The sequence below is a fragment of the Oryzias latipes genome, chromosome 10 (assembly GCF_053564925.1).
Source record: "Oryzias latipes strain Hd-rR chromosome 10, Olatipes_Hd-rR_3.1".
NCBI lineage: Eukaryota > Metazoa > Chordata > Actinopteri > Beloniformes > Adrianichthyidae > Oryzias > Oryzias latipes.
This window is the reverse complement of record NC_136246.1, coordinates 21,454,108-21,468,005: the sequence shown is the minus strand read 5'-3', so window position 1 is coordinate 21,468,005 and position 13,898 is coordinate 21,454,108. Positions and strand designations below refer to the sequence as shown.

Genomic DNA, 13,898 nt, shown 5'->3' with positions numbered 1-13,898 from the left:
GCAATAGTTGAGGTATCCAGCCGTATAGTTTTGAACCAGATGGCAGCTCGGACAAAGAAAACAAAGATGTACATGGATCTAGTCGTCTACAAGTGGATGGAGCGGAGAAGGGAGGTTGTGGTCTTGTATGACACAACTAAAAGGCTTTTAAATGTCAGGTTTTTTTTTGTCTGCCACAAGAACATGTTAAAAACACCAAAAACACAGTTTTCATCAGTGTGCATGTAAGGCTCTCAATGTTAACTGCCTCAAATCACAGCAACTATGGCCCAAAGGAGAAGTAAACATGCACAAAGAAAATGTCATGGTGGTAGGGGAGGAGTAGGTTGTGTGTAGGCTGCACACAAGAAAAATCCAATCAATATGATGTAGCAAAAGGCAGGGGAGAAAAACACAAATAACGTAAGGTTTAGATTTTAAAATGAGGTATGGCTAATCCAGAAGCTCCAAGATGGCATCACGGACTGGATTGCCACAACTTTGCCTCTGCCATTCCATAAACTTTTATTTTTAAAGATTTTCTCTCCATTGCCTGTCTTCCTGAAATTTTTCACTAGTTGCACATGTTCAAAACAGACGCAAAAAACAGCGACTGCAATTCTGCTTTGAATTTAACAAATCATGTTTCCTGTGGAATGTCAAATAAGTTGGATCCACTGGCACTTTTTGTGTGTTCTACCCAAAACTTCCACATTGTATATGTATTAAAAGGACACCTGCAAAAGGAATGGTGCTCATTATTTTGCCTGTTTAACAGATACAATCCTCAGTGGATCTGGTTAGTGAAACAACTAAAGCATGCTTTGCGTATGCAAACTTTTAGCACATTAGACCTGTTGCATCCTAGGCACCCCATAAAAAACGTGTATGTAGCTTTGAAAAAAAAAAAAAATGCTGTTTAGAAATACAGGACCTGTGGACATTTTCAACTATGACAGAGACATTTTTTAATGATATTTATTCAAAGAAAGTTGGGCTTGACTAAAAATTTTGATTTCATTTAAATCAAATCATGAGAAAATTTTGGTGTTGTGTAGCACAGTAACAGGTATTGGAGAACTAGTGATTATCTTTGCCAGACACAAGGTGCTTTATTTAATCCTGAGCACACACTGTGGATCCCCTATAATAAAGGATTACAGTTTAAGAGTCTCTGAAGTTGGTGAGTGCAGTTTCTTTGACTGAGAAATCGTTAAATAATTTGTTAATTGGCAAGTTGATAAGCATGTTTAACTTAATAAATGCATGCATTTTTTAAGAACACATACACACTCATAAACCTGAGTGTTTCTTTGTGCGACCTTTGAAGTGAAGCAGTGAATTAGGAGAAAAGGTTTTATCTTCGGTTTGCACTACTTCAGGGAGGGAGAAGCACGCACATCAAAGGATCTCCCAAATCTCTGCAGAAAGACACCAACCGAAGACTGTGAGGAATTCTTACACTTATTTACCACAACAAATAAAAGGTACCTGACCTGATCCTCTACGTTTTTCTTTTCATTACCTGATTTTGTTTTCAGGCACCACAGTTTTAAAGATCCACTCCTATGAAAATAGTATTTTCTGTGTTTTTAACATGTTCTTGTGGCATTTTTCTCATAATAGAGGACAAAAAAAAAGGTTAAAATTGTATTTCTGAGGATGTCTTTATTCAAATTGGTGTGAATCAGGAGCAGAGGCAAAATTGTCGGAAAAAGTTTGTAGATGTGACGTAGACGCTACAGTTGGCGGGCCACAAGCTCTATTCCGATGCATCCACTTAACAGACAAATAGATTCACATACGTCTTCATTTTTCTCGCCTGAGTTGGTATCTGGCACAAAGCTGTAAGGCTGGATAGCTCCAATATTGCTCGCCATAATTGTTGCACCGGTAAAGTTGGAATTGTAAGGGGCAGTAAGTTAGCAGGAGAGAGTATAAACAAAAGGATGATGGAAATTTAAAGTGGCTTACTCTGCGGCAACAGTCCCACCCACAACTCAAAGGCAAATTTCTAATGAACTACTACCACTCTGCAGAAACTATGTCCTAGAAAAGGACACAGTTTATTTTTTATTTTGGCTATGAACGGCATAATTATAATTAAAAGACCAATGGGAACACTTTTTTAATAAAACAAAAGATGATCGCAGTGGGACTTTAACATTTAAATCTAGAATTATTGGAAATATGGTTTTGTCTTCTATATAAATATAACTGCAATCAATGTAATTTTGGACAAGACAGAGCACACAATGAGGGACTTATTGCAATAACTGTGTTTCAATAGTTTAACAGTCTATAGCAAATCCAGCTGATTTTTTCTTATTTTTTGTTATATAATTTTATAAAAGCGAGAAAAAAACGGTTCAGTAGGATTTGTTTTCTGCATAAATAGGAATAAAAATGTTGTTTCATTTGTCTAAATATAAGCAGGGAAAAGAACTGTTTTCAGAGTCAATCACAGTTTTCATTACAGATAACTGGGAACTATTAATCCGCCAACACAGAGTAGTAACACACAAACTCAATAAGCAAGTGAAGTTTCACAGCATAATGAAGGCAGTGCTGCTTCCGACGGTGAGAGAGCTAAGCTGTTTAGGGAAACAGTTTTGTTTGTGCCACAATAGCTCCAAATATGAGACTGAAAATCATTAAATTGCTATGTTTGTGATTGAGAATATTTACATTAGATGCAAATGTTTGCTAGTTTCAAAGAAATAAAAACAAGTCATGACAAGAATGAAACATATGCACAGCAGCTCGATTAAGCTCCATCTGACAAAATGTATTTTTGGAAAATCCTTTACTAATCTTTTACTTATTTGGAGTGGCTAAATTGCACAAAACTATATAGTTCTTTGCAAAAAATACAAATAAAAATGAGTAGCACAATTGTTCAACTTTCACCACTTAGTTTAAAAAATATAATGTAAAATGGTGACTCAACATAGCATGCTATATGAGTTTCACCACATGAATTGTTGGAAAAAGGAATATTTTAGTTTTTTTTATTTATTTATTGAAAATGCCTGCAATCCTAAAAGAAAACATACATTTTTGTGTAAAATGAGATATTTCATCAGGGCGGGAAATATCTGGTCACGTTAGCTGTTAAGAAACTTCTTTCAATTTAGCCAGTTCTTCATTTGTTCACTGGAATACCATCAAAGCTTTCATGTTTTTTGGTACGTCATTGGTCCATATTTATCTGTAAATAATGGGCTGTATCCCTTTAATCAAAAACCAATATTTGCTGTGAAACTCTTCTGCTCATTTACCTGCTTGTTTCAGCCTAAACAAAACCTCCAGTGTTTAATCCTCCAAACAAGGATGTAACTCAGAGAGACGTGAAAATGCCACAAAGGAAGCCCAAAAGTGGACAAAGAGGCATGTTTTGCTGCAGACCTTTGGAATTGTATTAAACGTTGTGCCTTGTTAGTCAGACAGCAGGGTCCCTGAGGGCTGTAATTCAAAGGAATCTAGAAGTGGTAGATTTTTTTTCCGCTGCTCATGTGTTGGTTCCACTTCACAGAACCATGTCGATTAAAGGGAAATGCTGGTTTGCATTTGACAGCTTGTTAGAGAACGCTTGTTAGCAAATGTCCCGTAATTCAGTTATGATGAGAAACTCCAGCAAAATTTCATGAACTTTTGCTCTTAATAAATTGATGACACTTGTTAAAATCATGAACCATGTCCAAATACAAGCCTAATTGTGGAAAAAAAAAAATTTTAATGGATAAAAAGGGCTGCAAGGTGGAGCCTCACCTCAAAGCAAGAAGGCTCTGGTTTGAATCTTGGCTGGGACCTTTACATGTTCTCCCTGTACATGCTTCATCCCACAATCCAAAAACATGCTTCACAGGTTAATTAATTGACTTGAAATTATCCCTGGTTGTGAATTTGGGGGTGCGAGGCCCTGCGACAGACTGCTGACCTGTCCAAGGTGAATCCAATCTTTGCCCAACAGTAGCCGAGACAGGCTCCAGTGACCCCGAAAAGGAGCCATTGGGTTAAGAAGCTGGATGGATGCCTTACAAGGTTAAAATAAAACAGTTTTGTGCTTTCTGTATATTTTAGTTTCTTCGCTCATAAAATAAATGTATTACAATATGTTTAGAAACATTTCCATAATTTCTCCATCCATTAGCACCTAACTTATGTTCTTTACAGGATCAGCAATCAAAACAAAGACAAATGCTCCCAATCATCCGACTTTCCCTGAAGGAGTTCCACTGTCTACTTTCGGGTCTTCTAACTGATCTGGTTCAATTAAGACATTTCGTCCTTGTTGGTCCTCATCTGTCCCAACGGATAGAGCAGCAGCTCTGAATACAGCCTCTCAAGTACAACTCAGCGCCTATAAGCGCTGAGTTGTACTTTGGTTCTTTGGTTCCATGCTAGCAAAAGCAGATAATCATCTCAGAAGTAGGATCAATTAGACATTTCTTTCTTGAACTCAGCCCGACTCCAACCCCTGACCAGTGTCAAGCCAGGAAAGCGGCAGCCCCTTAGTTCACTTGTCTGTCCCAAGACTTTCTCAATCATTTCTTCCAGGCCCAGCTCAAGAGTGAAAATCACGCATCTCCTATTCTGTCCTGGGAAGCTTTGAAGTTCATCTAGCAAACCCAGATGAACTTGAATCTCAGATTGAAAGGGGATCTGCAATTCCTCTCCTATTTGTAGCTAAGTGGTTAGCTTGTCTGAGGAAGTTGCAGGAAAAAAATTGAAAAATGATTAAATGTGTACTTTCTCTTTATGACTTTGATATGTAGAGAAGAAAAAAAAAGCAAATCTTAAAAATATACACTAGACATGTCTTCTGTATTACTAAAGCTGATCTGTTGCTGAAAGTCTCAATTTCCAGACAAAAATTTATTTTTCCCTACATTAAAAACAAAGCTTCTTTCAATATGTTTCAATATTTAGTACGAGGCTTAACTCCTGTCTGGGAAACTAACTGAAACAGGTACAACACTAATCAGCTTAGGCTGTTAAGATTACTGTTGTAGATCCATGTCCCTGAGCTGTTTCATTCCTTTTTTTAGACACAAAGAAGCTTCATCTAATCTAAAACATAAAAAAGGCTTTTACAAATGATTAGTTAAAAAAACAACAACATTATTCTAACACTAGCCATCACACATGCTTGGATTCCAACTAAATCCAAGATCACTCTTAAATGTATTAATGAATATATAGTTGTTTTCTATGTGTCACAAAAAACAGTTACATCTCAAAGTGGTCAATTGACAAAGTAAAATATTAAACAAATATTGAATATAAATGTACTTAATGTAAGTTTAAATGATAATACAATTAGAAAACAACAGTTTGACATTGGGTTTCAGGTTTTTTCCCCAAAACACAATCGTGTGGACAAAAATCCATGTAGTATAAACTTGGTATGATTTTGTATTTTTAGATTCTGCTTGTATCACAGTACACGTCGGGTTTCACAATAAAGATGAAGTCAAATATACTCAACATATCCGTTGAAATCTGTTTTGAATATGTCCTCTATTTTTGCAGTAAAACTTTATTATGAATACATGTACATCTGTTTTTCTTCAGTCAACACCTTCAATGCTCTCTCTGCGAAGTCACTCATATCAGCCTGCCAAAGCTATTCTCGCCTGCAAAGACAAGTTAATTCTTTCTTGAGGTGAGAAAAATTGATTCCATCTGTCCTTTGGCTTGATGAATGAAAAGCACCAAATTGCTTATTTATAGGTGTAATATCTTTCAGATGTGAAACGTTTGACTTAATGCATGAAAAAGCTCTGAAGCCCTTTTTTTAATGACATCTGCAGACATGACTGTGTAGAATCTTTCAAAGTAAATCAGAAGCTACTTATGTAACTAAGGAGTATGATAGCAATTGTGAAGCATCTTTCAAAGAGTCACTTTGATGGGGGGGGGGGTATTAGTTAAGGGGGCTCACTTCGTGCCTTTGCCTCATTCTGCAAAAAGCAAAACAAAACAAAAAACAGCATGATCCTGGCAGGGCTGATTGTCAGGATGTGAGTAGGTGTGTGTTTGTAAGTAAAACACGCAAAGTTGTGAATGTGTGCACCACAATGCAAAAATTCTCCCCATAGAGTGAACAGAATGATTCATGCCACAGGCGCTTTCGATGCTCCGCTGTTGCTTGCTGTGGATGTGCAGCCCATACATTTTGGCCTGAGAGCATTTTGCAAGCGACGTTACAGCGAGATATCGCTCCCTGAGTGGTTACAGTATGTTAAAAAATGCAACTGTGTCCCACTCCGTGTGGTGAGAGTTAGTGCAAAACTCAATGGTTATGTATAGCTGTAAAGCAAACATAACATCAGGAAGCACCGAGTAGACAGAATGACATAAATGTCAGGATAAGAAAAATGAACCCTCCGTTTTTTATACAGAGTGGTTATGTTGAAGTGCAAAAATCCTGATACAGGTGTAGTAATTATGATGCAAGCAGAGAGGAAATGGATATTTACGGTGCAACAAAGTGCTTGCAGGGGAAAAAAAAAAGTCATGGTGGATCGATGAGTCAGCAAACGTTAAGAGGGAAGTCATTTGTTTTGTGGCTTCCAGACGACTTCACATACAGGGATTAAGCAGGCTAGAACTGCTGGATCAACACATCGTGCTTCCTCGGTACACAAAGCTCAGATGTCTCGTCAACTCTGAGCTGTGTTTAATGCAGAATACATGAAAACATGAGAGACGGCAGTTATGTTGTGAGGCTATTTGAAGACTAGGAATCAAGGAGGCTAAGTTTTAATATTTACAAATATCTGGATTCAAGCTATTGTGCGTGTTCCTAAGAGCAGTCCAGGGCACATATGCAAACCACACGGCTTTCAGAGAGCAGTTTATGTTTCTGCGTGCACTGCAAATTGTTTTTTGTCCTCTCTTTTCCCAGCCGACGGTTTGGGATCGAGGCCAGCAGCTTCACAGGGAAACTGCTCCCCTGCGGAGCCCAAAGCTTGGTTTTCAAAAATGTGTTGGTGCAGAGGTTCAATTAATATGCTTGTCTTCACTGAGATATTTTACCCCCTCCCAGAATTAATCTGCATTCAAGGAATGGCATTTAGTTTGACTACGAGGGCACTTGGATCCAGTAGCAGAAACAGCTGGTTATTGGGGGCGAGCACTAGGAAAATAAAGGGTTAAAAACAATCGCACGTAGAGAGATAGAGAAATTTACTTTAGTAACCTGCTAAAAAGAACATAAATAGACTTTCACTTTCTGTTTATACATCTGTTCATCCATTTTTCTTTTAAATTAGAACTACAAGAAGTTTCCATGGAAACTAAATGAAAGTGCTGGATCACTTTTAAGGTTAGCTACACTTGTTTTAATAATACAGCCATCCGTCTATCTGGTGCACTTTCTTTTTTGTGGTCACGGGGAGGTAAAGTTTCCTTGGCTGCCACTGATTGACAAAGGGATACACTGGACAGATAAAGACACAATGATGGGTAATCAGTCCTCATTTTGGCTAGAATAGTAAAACACATTAAGATTAAGGTTTAGTGCTCACTCCTGATTTACACTGCGGTCCGTCTTTCTTGCATGGCTTGGGGAGTCTGTCTCATGACTGTCAATTGGTTTACAGTGTCTCTGTTTAGTTTTCGGTCTGTCCCTCCTCCTTCCGGAGGAGTGGTCTGTCCCGTTTTTCTTCACTTGTGGAAAAAAATAGACAATGGTGTTATCCACTGTGTTGAATTGCAGTATAGTGTGGGCACATTACCTTTAAGATGAAGCAAAATTTCTATTTTGTAAGTACAACCGATGTTTTTATTTTGAAATTGGGACCTGTTTCCCATTTCTCTGGCTTTTTCTCACGTCAAAGAACTGTAAATAGGACTTCTGTGCAAAACTTGGTTTGTGATGGTTAGGAATGGGCGATAGACGCATACATGACTAGGGCGATGTAAACATTTTGATTGATTAATGGACGTTAGATTTTTTTGTGTCAACGCATCGGAGATGCACCGCAGATGGACCAGTGTAAATCAGACATTCAAGTTAGAACATCTTCAACATGGAGAAACATCTTGATATTTAGCCTTTTCATGTACATCTGAGGTCTGGTATTCATCTGTACTTTAGCTGACAAAACATATGGACGGCTCTGACATGCAGATCTTTTCCCCTCATTTTAACTTGATGCAATCTGTGAAATCTGTTGCTTTCAGTCATTGCCAACCCTGTGTTTTCACAGAGCTGTCTGCCACTGGTGCAGCCTGCCTGCGGTAACTGATTTTCCCTATACAGACACAAGATCTTGCCAGTTTGACGCTGATTCGATTTTGAAAGCATGTCCTGTCTGAACGTTTATCAATGACGGTCATTTTGGTCCTGAAGAGTCAGTGAGCCATGGTAGGAGAGGGTGGGCGGTGAACTTGGGCAAAAGCTGAGCCACAAAATGATGTTAATTTGCTCTCTTCTGCAACCTTAGGACTGTTCTGCTCTCTCTAATGACTAAGCAGAAGTTGAAAGAGATGGTAAAACAGCATCTGCCTCTGCAGGTACAATGTGCATCACGATCAAAGAAGCGATACACTGGGGCTGTAACGCATCTTTGATCGTACCTTATTTTTTTTAATATGGTTTTTGAAGCAAAAAAGCAAACATTTTCTTTTTTTCTTTTTACCAAAGAATATGACCTTAGTAACCGACACAACCCACACATGGAACCATGGAACTAAAACTAACAGCAGCAGCATTTAAAATCTCCCTCTAAACCACTGCCATCCATTCTGAAACACTAGTATAATGGAAAATATTGATATTTTCTGGCATGTGTTGAATGGGCTGTCTCTAGAATAAATCTTGGTGTGGAGGATGGTGCTGTCTTCCCGTCTGTTCCTATTCTCTCCATTTGCTCCAGTCCAGTGTCTCTATAACTTGTCCGACCATATGATGAGATTAGAGGAGCCTGTTCATCTAAGTAATGGATTTCTTTTTGTATTCCTCCTGGGTGCACGATCCTGCGATCGGTGATGTATGCTCCATGCAACAACACTGGACGTCTCATATCTCTGAGCCACAGGCGCCTTTGCATAAGCACATTTGCCCAGAGCCAGTCTCAGGATGGGGCTGCCAGGTGTCACTGACACCTGCAGAAAACTCACCACAACAATTTCAAACTAATCTAACAGGTATCTGTGGGGGTTAATGCCAGACAAGCCCTTAACATATGACCACATGATCAATCACTTGCTCGCGTCCTATCTTTTGACTGAATTTCTATTTGCATCTTGTTGGAAGCTCTCAGTGGTCCAAGCTGTTCTTTCTGAGTCTGCAACTATTCAGACTAATTATGCAGCACATCACAGTTTCATTTCTGCCCCCAGGTTTCTATCTTGACTACTTCCTCGGCGTGATGTACCACCACATTTGCATCCATGGGTTCTTTTTGCTCTCCAACTTCAGCAAATATAATTTCTAAATAAAATACAAAAATAAAGCCACTTTATAGTCCTTCCTGTTCATCCTTAATAATGAGCCTGCCAGAAACGTTTGAGGTATGAAATAAATACGTGAAATAACCAGGAAACACTGAGTGACACTGAGTTCACTCAGGCATTTTATCCTCTTTTTCTTTACTTGCATCACCCCATTCCCACTGACATTCCTCATCCATCTGACTGATGTCAGAGCATGTCCTCCAGGAGACACATTTCATTATTATGGTACCACATTCCACACACACAAACTCACCTTCCTCCCAGTCAATGGTCAAGCAGCACAGCAGGCGTACACACACACATGACACCAACAGAAAAGCCTTCAGTGAACAATCAAACAGTTGTAGAACACAGACGAAAATCAAAGAAAAGCACAGATTCCTTCTCTAAGGACCGACTGTCGATTCCTTAATGTCTTTGCAAATCAATACAGATAGAAATCCAGCTGGGTTGCACCTTACCTGCGTGTCTCTGTGGTGGTCTTCCTCTCAAGCTGTGCCCGTAGAAGACCCTTGGTCTGTGCAGCCGTGCCCTCCTATATGGGCATGCATTTGTCTTACAGATCAGAGAACTGCTGTTTGTCAGAGTGGAGAAGAGGAGGGATCAAGGATCAGACAGTCCTCCCAGCCGGCAGCCCCATCCAGCGCATCTCCTTGTGTCTCCTACTTACCCAGGTCATTCCAGCCAGCCCCTCGGCAGCCGCAGAGCTTTCAGGGGGGATGGGAGGTGCTTGAAGGGGTGAAACAGAGATGGAATGGCGAGCTGATCAGCTCCTCCTCCTACATGTCTGACTGCAGTCAGTGGACAGGCTACAGCTGGACTAACTGTGCGTTCTCTCCCTATGCACGTGTGTGAGGGTGAGCATGCCAGTCCTGGCTCCTCTGTGCACAAAATCAGAGTGTATTTCCTCACTGTTATCACTGCCAGTAGTTGCGAGATGCTGAGGCTGTATGAGAGACGGGGAGAGCGCGGCAGATGCATGAGCGTGTGTGTGTGTGTTTCTGTGGCAAAATGGGAGGGACAACACTTTTTTTCCTCCTCCATCTATTGGCATCACTCAATCACGTATGCATAGAATGGAATTAATGAGTCACTCAAACCTGCATAAGTCTCTGCATGTGGCAGACGCAAAATGGATGAAAAAGAGAAAATTGTACACATACTGCTCACAGTGGCTAAAAGCAGAGTCTCCCAATTATTATAAAATAAATAAATATTAAAAAACTGCAACATTTTAATTACTTTTTTTTACCCAGTGGATCATACAATTAGACAAATTATCTCCTCTATATTAATAAAGACAAAAAACAAGCCACTGCACCAATAAATTAATTATTCTGCAACCAGTGGAGTGGCAGAATTAGAACATTTTATTTGGGGGCAGGAAGGGAGCAGAGGACTTTGGAAGGGTGGCAAATGAGAACGTTTTGTTTTAATTTAATGTTAAATTAAATCAATGGTATTTTTTATTTGAATTATCTTTTTGATGCTTAAATAAGCTTGTATTGATGATTTCCTAATATTTGACAATGAGGATTGGCTAAAAAATTGGACGGAATGTCGAAGGAGTAAAACAATTTGCTGCCCCCTCCTTGCTCCCCATAGCTCCGCCCCTGTATGAGACCCTAAATGAAATAATCTAATTGGCTGTTCAAAAAACTGTAAAGCATTCAATTCTAATTTTTTGCAAATCACACTTTGTTTAATTCTTTATTAAACGACTGATAAAACTGTTCTGCGCTCCAATGTGAACGCTCAAACCTAAGTGCACGTGAAGGCAAACACACACAGAGGATGTGATTATCTAAATAGTAGCTGAAAACCTCCTTAGGCTACCAGTATATCAACAACGCTGCACAATCTAAAGCAATAACAAGGTGCGTTCCCTGGTGAGTTCTCAGGGAAAATGATATATAACACTTTTGAGAGGAGAGGGAAGCTTTTTTTCAATACCTCTCCAAAAGATTGAAACATGTGTGTTCTTTGTATACATTGCAAACTATAAGCCAACCCATTTTTTCATAACTGTTTTATCCTTGACCTTTCACTTGGAAAACAACATGGTTAATTAATGTAACAAAAAGAAAATCACTTTGATCCATAAAAAGAAAAAAAACATTTAAAATGTTAAGTGTACATGATAACAGATTGTGTATATTTATATAGATAGGTGTTAATTTAGTAGAATTTTTTACGTTTTTTCTCAGATTTCACACTTGCCATTTGTACACGACTGGTTTGAGTTTGATGGCCAGTCAGTTTCAGTGATCATCCCCATTCCAACCTTCAAGCATGTCCCTGCTACGACTTTTTCCAACAGCATTTTTTTGTCTGCTCCTGATTTAAAATTATTTAAATGAAAAAATACTCAGAAATGCTATTTTAAGTCCCCAAGAACGGTGGTCCCAAACCTCATTAACGCCATGGACCGGTGTGAAGTCACACAATGTTTTCACAGACCGGTCTTTAACATGTAGGTGGGTGATTATTGTTGCAACGCTACAATGAAGGAGGAACAGAGACGTGACAAGACGTGCTCTGAGCTTTTACCGGTATTTTGACACGCATGACATTGTACATCGCACAGGTTTCATCATTCTCTCCCCTTCCCTCACTCATGGTGAAAAAAAGAAGAACTGTATATTAAATGTAGCTTTTTTTTTTTGGAAGTCGAAGGCTCCTCTACTGTCTCTTTGCTGGGCGTTTTCCCCTTGGTAAAGAAACTTTCCAAATACGTTTATTTCCCCCCCCCCCTCATTTTGCTAGCTCCTGGGTTTTATTTTAACGGTAATCTATCACGTGACCAAAAAGAGCGCTTTGGCTGGCGTCAAGAGTGACAAAGACGGATGTAACAGAGAATCGGGCAATTTTTCAAAATAAAACATCTTTCATTCATACCTAAATAAATAAAACGGATGCAATGTGAGTAATTTATTTTTCTGTGCGGCCAAATGACCCATGAACCGGTACCAGTCCACGGCCCGGGGGTTGGGGACCGCTGCCCAAGAGCACATTAAAAGCACTAAAAAAGTTCCATTGGAGTGGGTCTTTAAAGTTTTTAACTTATAATGGACATATGAAGGAATACAATAATGGCTGAAGCGATATTTGTCAAATGCAGAATCAGAGTCAATAATGCTATGATATGCTTGGAATAAAAATAACCATTAGACTCATTAAAACTAATTGAGAGCTACTCTTAGCATGTAATGGTACCTTGAAAAAACAGATATGTAGGTACAAAACAATAAGATATAATAGATCACAAAGAATAGTTAGAGTTAAAGCACAAGGTGCAGGTGAAATTAAGTGCAAAAATATGTTTTGGGGCAGCTATTTTACATAAACTTTGATCACTGAAGGTACCATCAGGAGTTTAGTAGTCATGTTATCATATACCAAATGTTCTTCAGGACAATGCAGGCAGTAATGTTGTGTGAGGTTAATACTTTCAATAGTAAACAACACAAGTTAGCCTTTATTGCTTTCTGAAAAGCAGTGAAATCTAAGTGAATGCTTGCAGAACCATCTGGATTTCTGACAGACACCATGATATGTGAAAGGTTGTGTGTCAGCAGAAGCACCTCAGGGAACTGTACTCTACATTCCTTTTCACCCTGTACACTTCAAAGGCTCAGTACAGAGCAGTGTCTTGTCATTAGCAGTGATACCCAGATGACTCTACCAATGTGAAGAGTTTCTCTGCTAGATAGGACATTCAGAAAATGGTGAAGCAGTTTGTGACACTGTGACGGAACACTGATCACTTCATCTTAAATATCAAGACAAAATACTTGATTTTTAGTAAATTAAATAATATATTTAACTGAATTCTCGGTTATGGCAGAACAAGTGAAGCAGATGAAGATATATTTTTGTGTTCAGTAAACTGGTCAAGTAGAAAAGAACTGCTTGAACAAAAAATGTCACAATGAGATGGTTTACAAAAACCTAAGAAACAGACTGTACTCCTTGACAAGCTAAGGTACTTCTATAATGTTAACAGAAGTCTGTGTTAAGGAAGGCAGTTTTATTTGTAGTAATCTGTATGAGAAGCAGCATCAGAACCAGAGAATCAAACAGGCATGAAGAAGCTGATAAAAAAAGAATGATTTCATGCTAAAATTTCAAATGTTCACAGACTCAAAGTTGCACAAAGAGCAGAACAAAGGTAAAAAAAGATGAATGTAGGGAAGCAGAGAGGGACAGATGGGTTTATTGATAAATGGTTACATGCATGGATAGATGGTTTGTTGGATGGATGAACGGGTTGACATGTTTAGATGGAAAAATGAATGGATAGATGAATTGATTGATTGATTGATTGATTGAATGAAGGATTGAATGAAGGATTGATTGATTGATTGATTGATTGATTGATTGATTGATTGGTTGATTGATTGATTGATCGATTGGTTGATTGATTGGTTGATTGATTACCCCAACCATTC

The 13,898-nt window shown here is 38.8% G+C and overlaps 1 protein-coding gene across 7 annotated transcripts in view; it reads right to left on the bottom strand.

Annotated features, from left to right (window-relative positions):
- The window catches only part of frmpd3 (FERM and PDZ domain containing 3), a 113,602-nt gene extending 103,152 nt beyond the window's left edge, over positions 1-10,450 (bottom strand). For 2 of the 7 annotated variants that reach the window (XM_078954293.1, XM_078954295.1), the window contains exons 1-2: positions 10,118-10,289; positions 9,909-10,018 (exon numbers count right to left, since the gene is read on the bottom strand). The gene's annotated coding sequence lies outside the window, so the exon portion shown is untranslated. Of the gene's footprint in view, positions 1-9,908; positions 10,079-10,117 lie in introns of those variants that run through there. The other 5 variants (XM_020706655.2, XM_020706654.3, XM_078954296.1 and 2 more) reach the window with 5 other exon arrangements.
- Between the last annotated feature and the right edge of the window lie 3,448 nt (positions 10,451-13,898).